At 35.0% G+C, this 18200-nt stretch overlaps 1 long non-coding RNA gene and 1 pseudogene across 1 annotated transcript; one reads left to right on the top strand and one right to left on the bottom strand.

The window, feature by feature from the left end:
• Positions 1-316: 316 nt before the first annotated feature.
• Positions 317-1387, top strand: LOC127732786 (uncharacterized). The gene is made up of 3 exons (XR_007996431.1): positions 317-485; positions 827-953; positions 1345-1387. It is a non-coding gene; the product is annotated as an uncharacterized LOC127732786 (long non-coding RNA).
• Positions 1388-17218: 15831 nt separating this feature from the next.
• On the bottom strand, positions 17219-17847 carry LOC127732762 (uncharacterized; annotated as a pseudogene).
• Between the last annotated feature and the right edge of the window lie 353 nt (positions 17848-18200).

Raw genomic sequence — 18200 nt, 5'->3', positions numbered from 1 at the left:
TCTATAAAATTTTTAAAAAAATTAAAAGATGGTTTAAAAAGGTTTATGTATAAAGCATAGTCATTGTACTGAAGGCTAAGTCACTTTGTCACCTGAAGATATCGTGAATAATTTTATACATATACATTTGTAAGTATCATACATGCACAATAATGGTTTACTTTTATAAATTTTTACTTGGATGAAGAGTTGTCTCATTGGCACTCATACCACATCTTCTTATATCTATGTCCATAACCATAATAACTAAATGTTCTTTTTGCTTTATGTTCCTTATACTGATTTGTTCCCTTTTTCAGTTACGTCATCAGTGGACATGTACAAGTCGTGTTTTCTCACCCAGTGGACAACGACTGTCCATTCATGGTCCTCAAGGCAAAGGTCACACCGTCACAGAGAGCTAGAGATAAACCACATGGACCATGGGTGTATTTGGAAAAGAGCAGTGGGACAGTATAATGTGCTCACTGTACCTGTATGGCAGGGTATGTATACTGTTCAATGACTCAATTGTGACCCAGAGTTCTATTGTTCTTACAAATATATATATGTAATGTGTTTTATGTATTGATATGAAATATAAGGAGATGTGGTACAATTGCCAATGAGACAATTCTATCCAGCAGAGTTCAATTGAATTGGATGTAAGCAGATATAGCCAATCATACAGGCTTCAAAAAATGAGACAAACCCTTATCGCATGGTCGGCTATAAAAGGCCCTACCATGAAATATATGAAACAATTCAATTGATGTATTATATTTGGTTTCATTAGCACAGATACATTTTTCAAAATGTCAAATAACAAAAAATTCTTCATTTACAGGTTAGGGGAAGTATGCAGTCATGTTGGGGCACTACTGTTCAAGGTGGAGATGGCTGTTAAAATTGGAATTACACAAACAAGTTCAACCAGTAAAGCTTGTCAGTGGAATAACAGATTTAGAAAAGAGGTATATTTTTACACTTTTATTCAGGTATAAAGTTTTACCTGAATTGGTTAATTTTTACAATATGACTCAGGAATAAAAAGTGCATTTAGTGTTATCCTGTCTGCAAATTTATCAGTATATTAAAAGGATAATAAAAAAAAAATCAAAGATATATGTAAAGTAGGAGACAAATCAATATTTTATATTAGCTAAAAAAAAAATATTCACTATGTCTGTAATTTGAAATTTGAGATTGACAAAATACAAAAGAATTGCTAATAACACCTGCTAACCACAGATTTAGATGACATGTAAGCAAAATAATTAATTTTGTATGTTACTATTAAATGTGTATAGATATATATAATATATTCAACACCAGTTTAACTAATTGAATTATTTTTATTGTCAGGTTACTCCAACTACTGTCACTGACATTTTCCAGCATATAAAGGGTAGACGTTCAAAAGATATCGCAAGTGTCCCAAGCCAACGGTGCAGCACCTCTCCCTCCCACGGAAGTCCTAAAGGAACTGTATGCTATTGCACCTAATGCTGCCTTTTTTACCTCAGTTATGACACCAAGTATAGATAATCCACCTGCCTCAAAAACAACTGAAAGCAAGTACCCTCCACTGCTGTCAACACTTCAACAGACCGATAACAATGACCTTTGTGATAAAACCATAGATTCATATACTGTTTCACAATACCAGGCAGAAAATTTAGAGGTAGCAACTAGAAATCAAGCCATCAGTTCCTTATGGTATCAACATAGAATGGGTAGAATCACGGCATCCAAAGCTCATGATGTGCTAGTTCGTAAAGCAACAACTCCTGCAGCCAACCTCGTCAAAAGGATAGCCGGTTATTCCACATATGACCTTTCAAAAAAACAGTCAGTAAAATGCGGCGTAGACCATGAAGATGAATGAAGACAGGCATACACAAATCACCAACAGAACCACCACCTAGACCTAACATGTTCTCCGCGTGGTTTCTTTATATACACAAGTCACCCATTCCTAGGAGTCAGCCCTGATGGCATTGTGAATTGCAAGTGCTGTGGCAGAGGTACAATAGAGGTAAAGTGTCCTTTAAACACAAAGATGTAACTGTACCACAAGCTGCAAAAAGTGACAAAAACTTCTGTCTCGACTCAAATTTAACCCTGAAGACCAGTCACAGATATTTTACGCAAGTCCAGATGCAGATGTTCATCACCAACTGCCAGTATTGTGACTTTGTTTTATATACCAAATGTCAGCCTGAAGCAAGCATGGTAATAGTGCGAGTCCCAATTGATCTAGACTTCTGCCACAAGTTGATACACAAGTGTGAGAACTTTTTAAAATCATTTGTTATACGTGAACTTCTCACCAGAGAACTTGAAAATGAGCCAACAACAAACAACGATGACAGGGTCGACAACAACAACAATGCTAATGAGAAATCATGGTGTATTTGTTCCGAACCAGAGTATGGTCAAATGATAAGGTGTGATGGTGACCAATGTCCTTATAAATGGTTCCACTACAAATGTGTAAACATTCGACGTAAACCAAGAGGAAGGTGGTTTTGTGCTAGCTGTTAAGTATAGACATTCAAACAATACCAGTTGAATTACTTTATTAATACATAGACATTGCAAAAAATTTTCAACCAACATCTTGTATTTATGCAATATATATATATGTATTAATAAAAATAGACATACATGTACGTTACAATTAAAAATTGCATTATCAATAGCTGGAATGCACACTACTTAATGTAAGAATGATTGAAAAATGAAAACTTAACAACATATTTATCTATAATAAAGAAAATTTGGAAAAAAATTTGCTCAAACTTCTTGAATTTAAAAAGAATAGTTGTATATATTATTTTATCTGTTAATATACATGTACATTTTCATATATATATTTTGTAACTGGCTTTTTCGTTCATGTGGAATAAGCAGAAGTTCTTGTTAATGCATCATTAATGAAAACTATTCTGCTCATGTTTGAAAACCATAGACTTGTACATTGTATGACATAAATTATTTTGTAATACATCATTGTGTGAAATAAATTATTTTGAAACACATTTTTATATTCGCTACAGACTGTTGAATATGCAATAAGAAACTTTCTATTATCAAATAACTATATATACAAGTCTTTAAAAGAGTTTTTTAAGACACAAGTTTTGGTTGGAGATTACAAATTGCTGAACAAATGCTAACAATGCTATCGGAATGAGGAACCATACACATACTCATGTTTGAACTAAGAATGTTAAAGTTTTTTAATCTCTGGATTGCTCTCTCAACATGGATTCTGACATGCGCTATTTTACGGGTCTGTTCTACTTCCTTGGCACTTAGTTGTTTTTTTCCTCTTGTAAATGCTGGTATAACTAGTGTTGCACTTTTGTTGGCAAGTTCTTCTGATATCAAAAACCCACGATCAGCCAACACCTGATCTGCATGTTGAATTTTGTCCAAATAACCACTGCGTTGCGTAATAACCTTGTCGGATGTCCTACCACCAAATGCCTTTGATACAAATGAAATAGCTCCTGTTGGTGTTATTGACACTAAAAATGTAATGGTGTTGTTGTGCTTGTAGTTGGACCAGGTCTGAGCTCTAGCAGTTAATTGGCCTGGTCGCTGAATAAAAACTTCAAAACAGTCTATAATACTGGAGCACCTTCGGTAAGATTTTTTTAAAAAAGATGGCATGTTACTTAATAGATATTCCTTATCAGGCCATTGAATCAGAAAGGACAGTTTGCTGGCTAATTTTGGAAGTCCTAGTTTGAGAATGTCTGATATTGTTGTTTTGGAGACACCGAAGCGATAGGCAAGATCTTCATGTTGAAGGTTAAGTCTCAACTTCATTAATAGGCATAGCAGAACACTTGTTGGTGACATTACTTTACATGATGGCAATATACAGGAACAAAATGACAACAACCACATAAATAGAGCTTTAGAATGCACTCCGGTGTAAAACTGTATTTTACGATCACTGGCAGTAACAAGGTTTTCAAAATTTAGCTGACTGATGTTTGCCTTCAAGGTGGTGTTTTCTGTTTGAAGGCGACCTTATTCAGCATACAGTTGTTCATGTTGATGCAAGCATCGTGTTGGTTGTTATCTGACTGCACTGAAAATAAAGAGAAAATTTATTAATGTGAAAAAAAAATGTTTTTATATTATACAATAGCTGTTAAACAGCCTTCAATAAATAAAACTTAGTAAAATGTTTAAGCATCCATTACCATTACATTTCTTTACATCATTTTATTAAAGAAAAAATATCCTGCTGTCACTTCAGATATTGATGAAATCTTTGAATCATGAGCATGATGAGATGCTTAATGTGTATTTACAACATTGTTTTGTTTGTAGATACATGTATCATCTATAGCTAAAGTTAACCTTGACCTCTCCTTGATTAAAGTGATAAGACTAATTAGTTATTGTTTTCAAAGATTAATTACATGTTCAATTATTTCTGATTAAAGAAACTGCTATTCAAACACTCCACTGAAATTAAGTGTTCTATATCTCACTAATTAGGACTTGTGTTGTTAAGTACAGTATGAGTAATAGATAATTGAAATGTATAATTCATTGAAGAACCTGAGTTTAATATTCTCTAAATTCTCAATAAGTAAAATAAACTACTGAACAATTAGCAACAGTATTTAAAAATTTACATGTTCATTCTAGGAAATAAAAAGTGTCAATGTAAGTAAGTTATCTCCTTGACAATCATACTACATCTTTTTATATATATTATTACACTAATGATTTATGCATATTTAATACCTGATTCAGGTTCTGGGATATTCTCTGCATTACCCCATGTCAACTGATGGCACATAGTCTGGGTTGTTCTCGTCATTACTTTTCACACCTGAATTTTACATATGATTTATAATTCAATTTACACCAAAGTTGTTTTGCTATTTTAAAAACATTTGAAAGTTGTACAACTGGTTGACCGAAGAACATTACTTCACTATATGACCGACACAGTCATAGATAAGTATCACATATATGTATCATAGGCTACATGTATGGGGTACTTGTATGATGTACATTGTATGTCATCATTTGATTGAAGAAAAAAAAAACAATTACAGGAAGACACAAAGTTAAAAAATACCAAGGTTAAGTACGGAAATAGCTGAGATTAATATCTATAATCATGAAAATATATTTAAAAAACTTCCTTGACCTTGTCTGATTATCTTACACTAAGTTACAGAAAAATGATCCAATGACCACTCCCCTTTTTCATTTCTGTGTGTTGAAAAGCATTAACTCCGGTTGACATGCTTTGATAAGTAGAAACATACTTTCGAAAGACAACAAACATTAGAAAAAATATGAATTTGTAGTTAAAATAATGACTTACCAGATATGAAATGTCGAAAACAAACACGGCCATTTTCCCTTGGTTCCAACTGATCTCGTCTGATTACTGAAATCCAGAGCTTTTTGCGCGACTCTGGCTTCTTTGGGATACGGTAAAAGCTTTTGGGATTGTCCTTGTCAAATCTGTTGGTACACCCGATAACACAACATGAAGCTACCGTGGCTAATTAACGGTAAACATCGATTGACTTGCGATTTTCAATCATTCATTTAATGTGCCCACCAGTAAGTCACGTGATCAATCCGTGACGTCACGGCGAACTTCCCTATTGTATTACTACAACTGTTGTAAAAGATTAAGCACATTTTTTGTATGAATTATTTTTTTTCAACTGACAAATAAGGGGGAACAACTCATATAACTTTACTTTAGTATGCTAAAAAGGAGATGACTTTTGTTTCCTTTCATTTAAAACACAAAATTCAACCTCTGATGATAAATGAGATGTAATGCTAGGCACCCTTTTTAACTCAATACTATTTACATGATAATATGATTTTCTCTTTTTACTAAATGTACAATAAAACAAATAAAATTGATAAAGAAAACACAGAAAGACAAGCGATTACAATTATCCATTTCCTAGGACTTTCTGTTCCTTCGTTAGCTGTAAAAAAAATTTATCATACTAAGTTTAACTTATTATAAAAGCTTTATTTTGGAATGAATGCTATATGTTTTATTCTATTTCTTTTCTCCAACTTACATAAACTTTATTGATATGTAAATTAAATGATTTTCTTATTTCATTTAAATTCAAATCTTTAAAATTAACACTTACAATATAATCCATTGATGTGAGTGGTGTTTCCTTCTTCTTCAATTTCTTTCACTCCAAATGTAGTGCTTATTCCTAATTAAATAAAAAAGAATATTTGCTATCAAACACTAACATTTTTCTCTTTCTCTTGAAGTGTGGTTATGACATACAGGTATATTTTCTTTATTGTCTTTACTTAAATATATGAAAAATACACTTATCTTACCTAGTGAAATTTTTTCTGTGGATGTTACTTCTTCTGCTCTGGAAGTGTATGTTTCAATGCTTGTGTCCTGAAAAAGTTAGTCATAACAATGAGTAGTAAACATTGATTATTGTCTTAACTGTTTATATTTTTTTTCTTTTTAGAATCAAGTTATTGATTTAACATTTTATAATGAGCAAGAGCCTATGGAGGTGGAAAATAATGCTGCATGTGGAAGCAGTAGTAGTAAACAAAAGATGTAAGCATAACTCTTTTATAAATATAATCCTTTATATTACAATGATCGTAATCAAAATATATTGTTTAACATGAGTAAATGTGATTTATAACTAATGAAATAAAGATTTTTCTAAATTTTATAAAACAGATGTATGACATAGATCACTTCCTTTACATAGACATATGTCTCTGAAATATAAAACACTATGTTAATTTCAATAAAAAAGGAGATAATTATTCCAACATTTTCTATGTATTTACGTGTACATTATTTTCTTATCAGGACATATCATTAGAAACAGAAATAGAAGAAGTGAGTGAGATATATCTCAATGTGAGTATATAATATTTTTTTTTCAACAATAATTCAATTTGTATCAATAATGGAAATCAAAATATATATCACCTGGTTAATTTCCTTATATGGTCACATGATTAACATTTCCTAATAAGGTATACAAAAATATCACATGCTTTCCTTATATAGTCATATAATTAACTTCCTAATATGGTAATCATGCTAACCATTCAACCATTTTTACACTTGTAAAATTTAATCAAACACGATGTACTTACATACTATGAGCATTCTTCCCCGTTCACCACTATAATTTTCCCTTCCACTGTGTCACAAAGCTCTTTATTTGACAACGATAGTTCAAACACACAAGTTGCTTTAACGTGGACATTTTGAATCTGCTCGCTTTCATAATATAGTTCATTAACACTCTGTTGATAGAAGGATCTATCTCTCCACTAAAGAATTCAACACCATCACCTTACAATCCATTATATCTTCACTTCTATAACATTCTGCTGTAATTGCAACACTTCCAATACGGGTTATTGATAATAAACAACACAATGTTTCAATGCTTGTGTCCTGAAAAAGTTAGTCATAACAATGAGTAGTAAACATTGATTATTGTCTTAACTATTTCTTTTTTATCTTTTTAGAATCAAGTTATTGATTTAACATTAAATAATGAGCAGGAGCCTATGGAGGTGGAAAATAATGCTGCATGTGGAAGCAGTAGTAGTAAACAAAAGATGTAAGCATAACTCGTTTATAAATATTATCCTTTATATTACAATGATCGTAATCAAAATATATTGTTTAACATGAGTAAATGTGATTTATAACTAATGAAATAAAAATGTTTCTAAAGTTTATAAAACAAATTTATGACATAGATCACTTCCTTTACATAGACATATGTCTCTGAAATATAAAACACTATGTTAATTTATTTGACAACGATAGTTCAAACACACAAGTGGCTTTAACGTGGACATTTTGAATCTGCTCGCTTTTCATAATATAGTTCATTAACACTCTGTTGATAGAAGGATCTATCTTTCCACTAAATAATTCAACACCATCACCTCGACAATCCATTATATCTTCACTTCTGTAACATTCTGCTGTATTTGCAACACTTCCAACACGGGTTATTGATAATAAACAACACACGACAACAAACAAAAACATGGCGTCATCTTCAATTTCTATAATTAGAGTGTGAAGAGGTTACGTCACGTGGGTGAATATAGGAAAGCTTTTATTATCTTTACCTGATTAAAAGAACGATTTTTTTCTTATATTTTTGTAAGAAAAAAAAGAATTCATCATATTTTGTTTGTTTTCTTATTAAATAATTAATTATTTTTTATTACTAAAAATGAATACTTAATTACAATTGTATATTTGTTTTAGGAACCGATGGAAGTGGATTTTGTGGACACGTTGTTGGATGACCAAACAAGGTTATTATAAGAAGAAAACAAGAAGTAGAGGAGAGAAATGAGAAGAAAGAAGGAAACTATATTAAATAAATGGTTATCAAATGAAAGGTGTTATTATTTTTTGTTTAAAGATCTAATATATAGATGAGACAACAAGGTATTTTATTTTTAAACAAACTAATCGAGAAAAAGAAAAATAATATCAAGTATTTACAAAGAAAAAGAAAGAAAAAGCTTTTTTTATGTTAACTATCCTTATCTCGCATTTTTACTTTATAAAGCTGCGTAGAAGCTGTAAGAAAACATGTTCTTACTTTCGTTGTGATTTGTTCGATTTTAGTCCCTTTTAACCCCTTCGTCTTTGCCGATTTCATCGACAGTTACAACAATAGACTAGAATCTACCGCGTTCAAAAAGACATCAAAAATACAGTAAACCAGAAGATCTGTTTTACATTCAGTATATCTGACAAGTCCACCCTTTGATTGAAGGCACAAACTATTGGTATAAACAAATTGTGAAAAAAATATGAGAAAAAAGAATATCTGATCACTGACTATTATAGAGTTCGTATGCGCTTTTGGTAAATAAAAGGGGTCATCTGTAGTGTTTTCCTCAACGCAGCGAAAATAAGATTGCTGCCTAGCTTACTTTTTAATGATTTAATCTAGCTACAGTGAGAAATTTTATGAATATCATAAGATTTTTGACGCCAATGCTGCAAATGCACTTCGCGATTGCAAAGATAAATTTGACATAAGAGGAAAGGACAATGACATTCCTGATGACTTTTCAATATTTTTTTTATCACAAGAATTTTAAAAATGAACATATCAAACGTGATAAGACTAAAATCAAAAGAAGACGCACTGGTTCAGAACAAATGTATGGGACCTCAGCAGCTATGATTGATTGATTGAATGTTGATTGCTTAACGTCCAGTGGCAAATATTTCATGCATATTCAGGACGAGAACAAGTTAACAATTAATACAATAGGTAGGTCTAGTCATAATAGAGGCCATTTGGGATGATGGTTGGGGAAATTTGTACTGCCACTGGAAAATGAGGGTATATTGGATAGCGACAGGAATTTTGCCGTGCAACAGGCCATCAACGGACCCCTCAAAGAGTTGTTGCAAGGGTTCTTAACGTGCAAAGAGCATGACACTCTCTATACACGAGGCATCGGATTTAACGTCCCCATTCTGACCGGACGTGACTGCGAACTTGATACATCCCGCACAGCCAAACGGACGCCCCACTTCGGCAAGCGTTTTACTGCCGGTCGGGAGAAGACCAAGTGACCATATTTCTATTCCCCAGTCACCCTTGGGGGCTCAGCAACTATGTACGATTGGATTAAAAGTAAATGAAGAAATAAACTTGAAATCAGCAACAGACCTTTTAAAGTTACATGGTTGCCAGTTTGAATTCAAAGATGCTAAGTGAATTATCTGAATGAAAAAAAAAAAAAAATAATATAACAATTTGTTTATTCAATAGAACTACAAAATACTCATAAGAGCTAAATCTTTTGGTTGAAGTAACAAAAGGCTCCAATGAGCATGAATCGCTCACCTGGGCACCTGAAGTCTGACAGGTGTGAATGGAAACGCTGCAAATATCGGTTTCAATTTGCAAACCATAATTTATTTATAAAGATTCAAAAAACTTCCAACATTCATAAGCTCCCAATTCTAAGGTCTCTTTCATATGCATGGCTTTATGGTTTTGTCTCCAAATGCATTTTATCTCTTTGTAGTCAAATATCTTCTAAATATTGTGTTTTAATGAATTTTCAGCAATGCCAAAGAAACGAAAGCAAAGTGTTTATAGGATATATACCGATGAAAATTTCATCAAGGCAATAGATGGCATCAAGAGTGGGCGAGTATCATAGAAAAGGCGGCATCTCTATATTTAATACCCCAAGCCACTTAAGCGACCACATGCGGGGTCGAGTTAAAGATAACACACCTGTCGGACGCAAGCCAGTAATACCCATAGAAATAGAGAAACAAATCGTAAACAAATGTGCCCAGGCTGCTGAACTGGGATAGGACATGAATAAGGCCCAAGTAATGGAAAAGGTGGGGCACTTAGTTAAGGAGCTTAATCTTGATCAAAACTTCAAGAATACGTCAGGCAAAGACTGGTAGTATGGGTTTACGGGGAGAAATCACACTGTTACACTTAGATCTCCGGAAAAATTGACAAGCATCAGAGCAAGAGCGCTCAACTCCGTAAAAGTAGGGGAATATTTTCTGGATTTAAAGAAAGAGATGAATGGGTTAGGGTTGAATGATAAACCAGAACTAGTTTGGAATATGGACGAGAAAGGTGTTCCACTTGAACACACCCCAAGCAAAGTAGTCGCTGTGAAATCACTGTTTTCATTTTCTCAATTCAACTATACTTTTTAATAGAAATATCAAGTGAACAAAATTCAGAAAATGAAAGTGTTTCACTGGATTCATTAGCTGAAAATGTGCCAGACTTTTTACAAATATCTCCAAAGAACTGTTCATGTCGCACATCATATATTACAAGATGTACAAATGTACAGAACATCTTGGATGATGATCTTAACCTTATAAGAAGTCATTTTCAGTATGGAAATATATACAAAACTGTCAGTAACTCAGTAACATTATATGTAAGTACTGATACAATTACTGTTCCAGGTCGCAATGTTTATACCTGGATTGACACTTGTGTGGCAACCCTGTTAATCCATTGAAAAAGAAATCATTTCATCCCAACCAAAATCATCCACACCAGTTGAACTTTTAAGTTCCATTGAATTTTCCCAAGAGAACTCACAAATGAAGAGAACTCACCGAAGAGAATAATGAGCAAGCCCAGAACCTTGACCTCTCATTAAACTCAATAACTGAACTTCCAAATCAAATGATAATTCCAAATATGTAGCAAAAGTAGGTTTGACTTGAATCAATTAATCAATGATCTTGAATCAAAATTGATTAAAAAATGCAGTGAAATGTCCATAAAAATGGGTTTGAATATAGGAAGCATATTGAACTTGACTGTAATAATCTAGTGCTCGTCTTCTTAAAATGGACCAGTAAGATACACGGTTTTGTGTTGGATCCAACGCAGCCTATCTTCATAACCTTCCCGATCGACCAGCAATTTTCGTAAATGACGTTCAACCTAGTAAACAAAGCGATACAAAACATACATTTGGGCCCCATCAACCAGAAAGCCAGCGGCACATGTTGGAATTGCCGATCCAACTAGAAGGGAATCTCAGGCAGCCAATATGCAGGGTTTCCCCTGGATGAATTATTTTTTTCGCCACCTCTTTCGCCAAAACAATATATTTTCCGCCACTTTATTATTTTTTTCGCCAAGTAACATAAATATATATTTTTTTTAATTTTCCTTCTTTTTAATAATACCAAATAGATGTATAGTTCTTTGGGAAAAAATTCTTCAAATAATATAAATCTGTGCCCTTTTGTATTAAGAAGTGGTCTTTACAACGAAACACATGTTTTTATCACTTGAAATTGATCCCTCATTTAAGGGATAGTCATTACATTGAAAGGTTACCCCTCATTTGAGGGATTGTTCCCAACCTGTTGAACATATTTCTTTATAGTCCCCAAGGTAGACTGGGGAATAGAAATATGGTTACTACAGGTCTTCTTCCGACCGGCAGTAGAACACTTGCCAATGTGGGGCGTCCATTTGGCTGTGCGGGATGTACAAGTACGCAGCCACGTCCGGTTAGAATGGGGACGTTAAATCCGATGCCTCGTGTAGAGAGAGTGCCACGCTCTCTGCACGTTAAGAACCCTTGCAACAACTCTTTGAGGGGTCCGTAGGTGACCTGTTGCAAGGCAAAATTGCTGCCCCTATCCAATATACCCTCATTTTCCAGTGGCAGTCTAAATTTCCCCGACCTTCTTCCCGGACGGCCTACATTACAGGACCTACCTATTATATTTATTGTTAATTTGTTCTCGTCCTTAATATGCATGAAATATTTACCACTGGACGTTAAGCAACCAACAATCAATCAATCAATCACATTTCTTTATAACGACAGTTTTCGTATAGGACCATCGTAAATGACAAAGTTCAGACGTAAAACTATGCTTGAAACACCTGCGTCGCCAAAACGTATTTAAAGTACCCTCTCAAATCAATTATCTATATCAAAGTCAAAGGATAAAGTTTTAAGTGGGAGATTTTTCTTGCTTTTGAACATTTTGCGTCATTACAACAGTTTTTCCTTTCCGAACCACCATCGTTAAAATAAGAACATGAGACGTCAAAAGTCTGCTTCAAACACGTGCTTCGCAAAGTGGTTAATATATCCTTTATGTGACATGTAACGCCTTTTAACTGTGGTGCCGTTGGATGATTGATACACCGCTTTAGCGGTTCTCCAATATAGGAGGAATATGATATCTGAAACCGGGAACCAGACAAGCCTAACCTCACTCTCTATATGATGGGAAAACGGATAGAAGGAACAGACCAAAAACAAGGAACCAGACAGGAATCAAGCAGAGCCTCATTTCTATTCCAAGCTTCAAAGTGTACACTTCGTCTTCGTAAAAAGACTGCAAAGTTGTGTCTGCATTAGCTATTCAGAAAGAACCTTAGTTATTCAGGTAATAATTGCATTACACGCCCAACCACAATCGCTACATAACCATATCATTTTGTCTAACAATACAATCAGCACCATTATTAATTAGTCCTTTGTTGCCTATAGCTATAAAATGCATAGGCAACAAAGCACTAATCAGCTGATTATTGATTTTCTGTCAAAATCGTAACGAGTTCAAGGTTAATTCCGAGTATTGTCTGATAAAGGTAAAGTCCGAGAAACCCGAAAAAAAGTAAATAAACAAGATGGATGAAATTAAATCGTTATATATATTTCCTTCGCCAAATTATTTCGCAAATGATGAATTTTAATCGCCATAATTATTTTTTTGCAAAATGCGAAAATGGCGACCGCCAGCGGAAACCCTGCGACATTATTTTTTGCGAGAAACGAAAAAAAAAAAAGATTATGTATAAACTTAAATACCTCTATTCTATTTCTCTTCCTAACCGCTTCCGATTGCCTAACACTCTTTTTATTTCTGGTGTGTCCTGTGGCAATGCTTGGGAACAAAAGTCAAAAATTGTCGGCACTGCGTCTGATTTTAATTGCAACTTTTACATTTTATATCTTATTGATGCTGCAAATAACGGATTTACTTCAAACTGGTCATTGCTAAAATGTCCAACGAAATTGTTTTTTACTGTATGCAAGCTTTAACTTTTTTCCAATTGTCAGTTACCAACTAAATGAGATGTCTCGTCTCCCTTTCTCCTTTCTGCATTACCTGCAGCACCCACTGTTTGAGCGATACCTTCGTCTGAACATTCGTTATCTGATTCGACCCGTTTTCTTGCCTGAAAAGATATTCTTATATATGGCTGAACTGTAGGCTTTACGGTGTTGCCAATATGAATTTTCACTTGTGTATCTTTAAGTTTTCCTAGTCCATTAATAATATCTTTGTTTTGTTCACACATTTGTTCCCTGTTGTTCTAAGTAAATAGTCGTCCATCAGTTTTATTGGCCCTTTGATACAGAAAATGAAGGACAACACTTGATATACCGTTTACTATTGTCCATCATATTCGGATCATTTTGATTTGTTTGCGTTAATCTTCATTCAGACAGATGAATACATAAACTAGTAGTTTTTAATTTAAACTCATTTATATATACAGACACTGAACTCCTACCATCGAATGATCGTCAAAAGTCGCTGTATGATTTTTTGTTCGATGGTGATGAACAAATGGTTGAAGATGGTCTGTTCACAATACTAAACTAGTAGAACCCTTTGTAACGTTAGAACCAGAGGGATAGCTGCCTCTCTTATCCTCTGTTTGTCGGGGTTGTTCCTAAACCTGATAAAAGTTCCTTATACCAAACATATTTTTATAGTGTAAAAAGTGCTCTTTATAGATCTACATGATCTTGTAATACAGACTTATATGTAAAGTTTAAAACAAAGTATAAATGATAGAAAAGCAAAATCATGTACTATATACATGTAGCATAAATTTAAATGCACATGTACAGACACATCAAAGCCATATTAAATTACATGCAGAGCTTTATTTCTATTAAATATGACAGAAGGTCACCAGTTTGGTTAACAAATTTTCTAAAGTTTTTTAGACTAGCAGACTTATTTACTTTCAATAAACAATAACTGTAGTGGTAGCCATAAAGCCACCTGATGCAGCATCATCATCATTTGATTATAACTGACGACAGTAAATGACATAAAAAGGCTTAGTAATGTATGTCACTTCCCCATTGTCTACTTGGCATCTTATGACGGCCACCTCTGATAAGTTCAATGGACATAGTTATCTAAGGAATTCATAGAATCTATTGGGAAACGGTAAACATTCCCCGTCTTCTATGTATATGGATTGTTCTTCACTGCAAAAATGTGTGCAGGTTTTTAGCTCACCTGTCCCGAAGGGCCAAGTGAGCTTTTCTCACCACTTGGCGTCCGTCATCGTCGTTAACTTTTTACATTTTGAACTTCTTCTATAGAACCACTGAATGGAATGAAACCAAACATGGCATGAATGTTCCTTATGAAGTGATGACCAAGTGTTGTTACTTTGTAGCCGATCCATCATCCAAGATGGCCGCCAGCGAGGGACTTAGTTTAACATAGGACCCTATGGGAAATACATACAAATTTCTTCTTTTAGAGAACCACTGAATGGAATGAAACCAAACATGGCATGAATGTTCCTTATGAGGTGATGACCAAGTGTTGTTACTTTGAGGCCGATCCATTATCCAAGACGGCAGCCAGCGGGGGACTTAGTTTAACATAGGACCCTATGGGAAATACATACAAATGTCTTCTTTTAGAGAACCACTGAATGGAATGAAACAAAACTTGGCATGAATGTTCCTTATGAGGTGCTGACCAAGTGTTATTACTTTGAAGCCGATCTATAATCCAAGATGGCCGCCAGCAGGGGACTTAGTTTAACATAGGACAATATGGGAAATATTTATATGTCTTCTTTTAGAGAACCACAGAATTGAATGAAACCAAACATGGCATGAATGTTCCTTATGAGGTACTGACCAAGTGTTGTTACTTTGATTGATTGATTGTTTGTTGCTTAACGTCCAGTGGCAAATATTTCGTGCATATTCAGGACGAGAACAAATTAACAATAAATACAATAGGTAGGTTCTGTAATAGATTAAGGGATTAAGGTCGGAGAAATTTAGACTGCCATGGGAAATGAGGGTATATTGGATAGGGACAGAAATTTAGCCTTGCAACAGGTCACCTATGGACCCCTCAAAGAGTTGTTGCAAGGGTTTTTAACGTGCAAAGAGCGTGGCACTCTCTTTACACGAGGCATCGGATTTAACGTCCCCATTCTGACCGGACATGGCTGCAAATTTGTACATCCCGCACAGCCAAACGGACGCCCCACTTTAGCAAGGGTTTTACTGCCGGTCGGAGGAAGACCAATGGTGACCATACTTCTATTCCCCAGTCACCCTTGGGGGTGTTGTTACTTTGAAGCCAATCCATCATCCAAGATGGCCGCCAGCGGGGGACTTAATTTAACATAGGACCCTATGGTAAATACATACAAATGTCTTCTTTTAGAGAACCACTGAATGGAATGGAACCAAACATGGCATGCATGTTCCTTTTGAGGTGCTGATCAAGTGTTGTTACTTTGAAGCCGATCCATAATCCAAGATTGCCGCCAGAGGGGGGCTTAGTTTAACATAGGACCCTAAGGGAAATACATACAAATGTCTTTTTTTAGAGAACCACTGAATGGAATGAAACCAAACATGGCATGAATGTTCCTTATGAAGTGATGACCAAGTGTTGTTACTTTGAAGCTGGTCCATAATCCAAGATGGCCGCCAGCTGGGGATTGATTGATTGATTGATTGTTGGTTGCTTAACGTCCAGTGGCAAATATTTCATGCATATTCAGGACGAGAACAAGTTCACAATAAATACAATAGGTAGGTTCTGTAATAGATTAAGGGATTAAGGTCGGAGAAATTTAGACTGCCACGGGAAATGAGGGTATATTGGATAGGGACAGAAATTTAGCCTTGCAACAGGTCACCTACGGACCCCTCAAAGAGTTGTTGCAAGGGTTCTTAACGTGCAAAGAGCGTGGCACTCTCTTTACACGAGGCATCGGATTTAACGTCCCCATTCTGACCGGACGTGGCTGCAAATTTGTACATCCCGTACAGCCAAACGGACGCCCCACTTTAGCACGGGTTTTACTGCCGGTCGGAGGAAGACCAATGGTGACCATACTTCTATACCCCAGTCACCCTTGGGGGGTCCAGCTGGGGACAATGTTTAACAAAGGACCCTATGGACAATACATACAAATGTCTTTTTTTAGAGAACCACATACTGAATGGATTGAAACCAAACATGGCATGAATGTTCCTTATGAGGTGCTGACTTAGTGTTGTTACTTTGAAGCTGATCCTTCATCCACGATGGATGCAGTGGGGGGACTTCCTTTAACATAAGACCTTAAGGGAAATACATACAAATACTTCTTCTAGAGGTGCACTGAATGGAATGAAACCAAACATGACATAAATGTTTCTTATGAGGTGCTGATGAAGTGTTGCTACTTTGTTGCCGATTTACTGTTCAAGATGGCCATCAGGATTTTTGAAAAGATTACAGGACCAATATTAAACCAAATTTGGCCTCACTCATTCTTAGGGTATCTGTTATGATTTTAATCTATATTTTATATCATTTCCAAAACCAAAGTAGAATCAGGTGAGCGACACAGGCTCTTGAGAGCCTCTAGTTACAGTATTCACATCCCCTTAATGCTGCCTGTCTTGACACATGTAACAGCTTGCCAAATGCTGGAATATCACACTGATATTGTAATAATGCCATTTAAACTTGCATGGTGCTCCTTTGTAGGTGTTAAAAAGATTCGGATAATGTCAATAGTTCATCCACAATTAATTCTAAATAAGGATCAAGATGTTTTGGTTCCTGGAATAATACCAACAAGCATCATTGGGCCAAGAATTTGTCTAACATTTACTGGCAAATTCAACCATGTAAAAATAAGTGGCCACATGGACTTTTGGGTAGCCACTTTTATTCGGGTTAAGTCCATCTGTAAACAAAGCTAACGGAACGGTTAACGATTCTTCCATGTTTTCAAAGACGCCCCCTTCTTCATACCAAGATTGATATATCGATCCATCTGTAAAATTCTCTAGTTTTCCATTTGCAAACTCCTGTTTGGAATAGAGAAGTTTACAGACATTGTCTGTGCCATACCATCTTGCCAGTCTAGAACCTAAGGGCATATAGGTAAACGTCTTTCTTGGATTCTGGGAGTTGGTCAAGTACCTATCCATATCACAAACAGCACACTTTATATCGTCTGAATGTTCTATATATCTGGCAGTCATTGACACAACAATGATAGGCTGTTGTTGGTATCAAAAGGTGTTTCACCATGTAATGTGCTTCTTTGTAACTTGCAGGTAGCCTGTTTGGTTGATGAAGGCCATTTTTTCATTTGACAAACACATGCTCACTGCATACTTTGATTGATTGATTGTTGGTTGCTTAACGTCCAGTGGGTGCAGACTTTGACATGCCATTGTTCGAGCAAAAAGTCACAAAATGGCACTGATTGTAGGATTGTAGTTTTACTTCCATCATATAATGGTTCATTAAGTCTTCGTTCCTTATATGGTCTGGTAGTGAAGTTTATTGTGGGCTTCTCATTTTTCCATGTAGTGTTCATAACTGTTATCAT

This window comes from Mytilus californianus, unplaced genomic scaffold, assembly GCF_021869535.1.
Source record: "Mytilus californianus isolate M0D057914Y unplaced genomic scaffold, xbMytCali1.0.p SCAF_27, whole genome shotgun sequence".
Taxonomy (NCBI): domain Eukaryota; kingdom Metazoa; phylum Mollusca; class Bivalvia; order Mytilida; family Mytilidae; genus Mytilus; species Mytilus californianus.
Note: the sequence above shows the minus strand (reverse complement) of the source record. Positions and strands in the feature narration are given on the sequence as shown.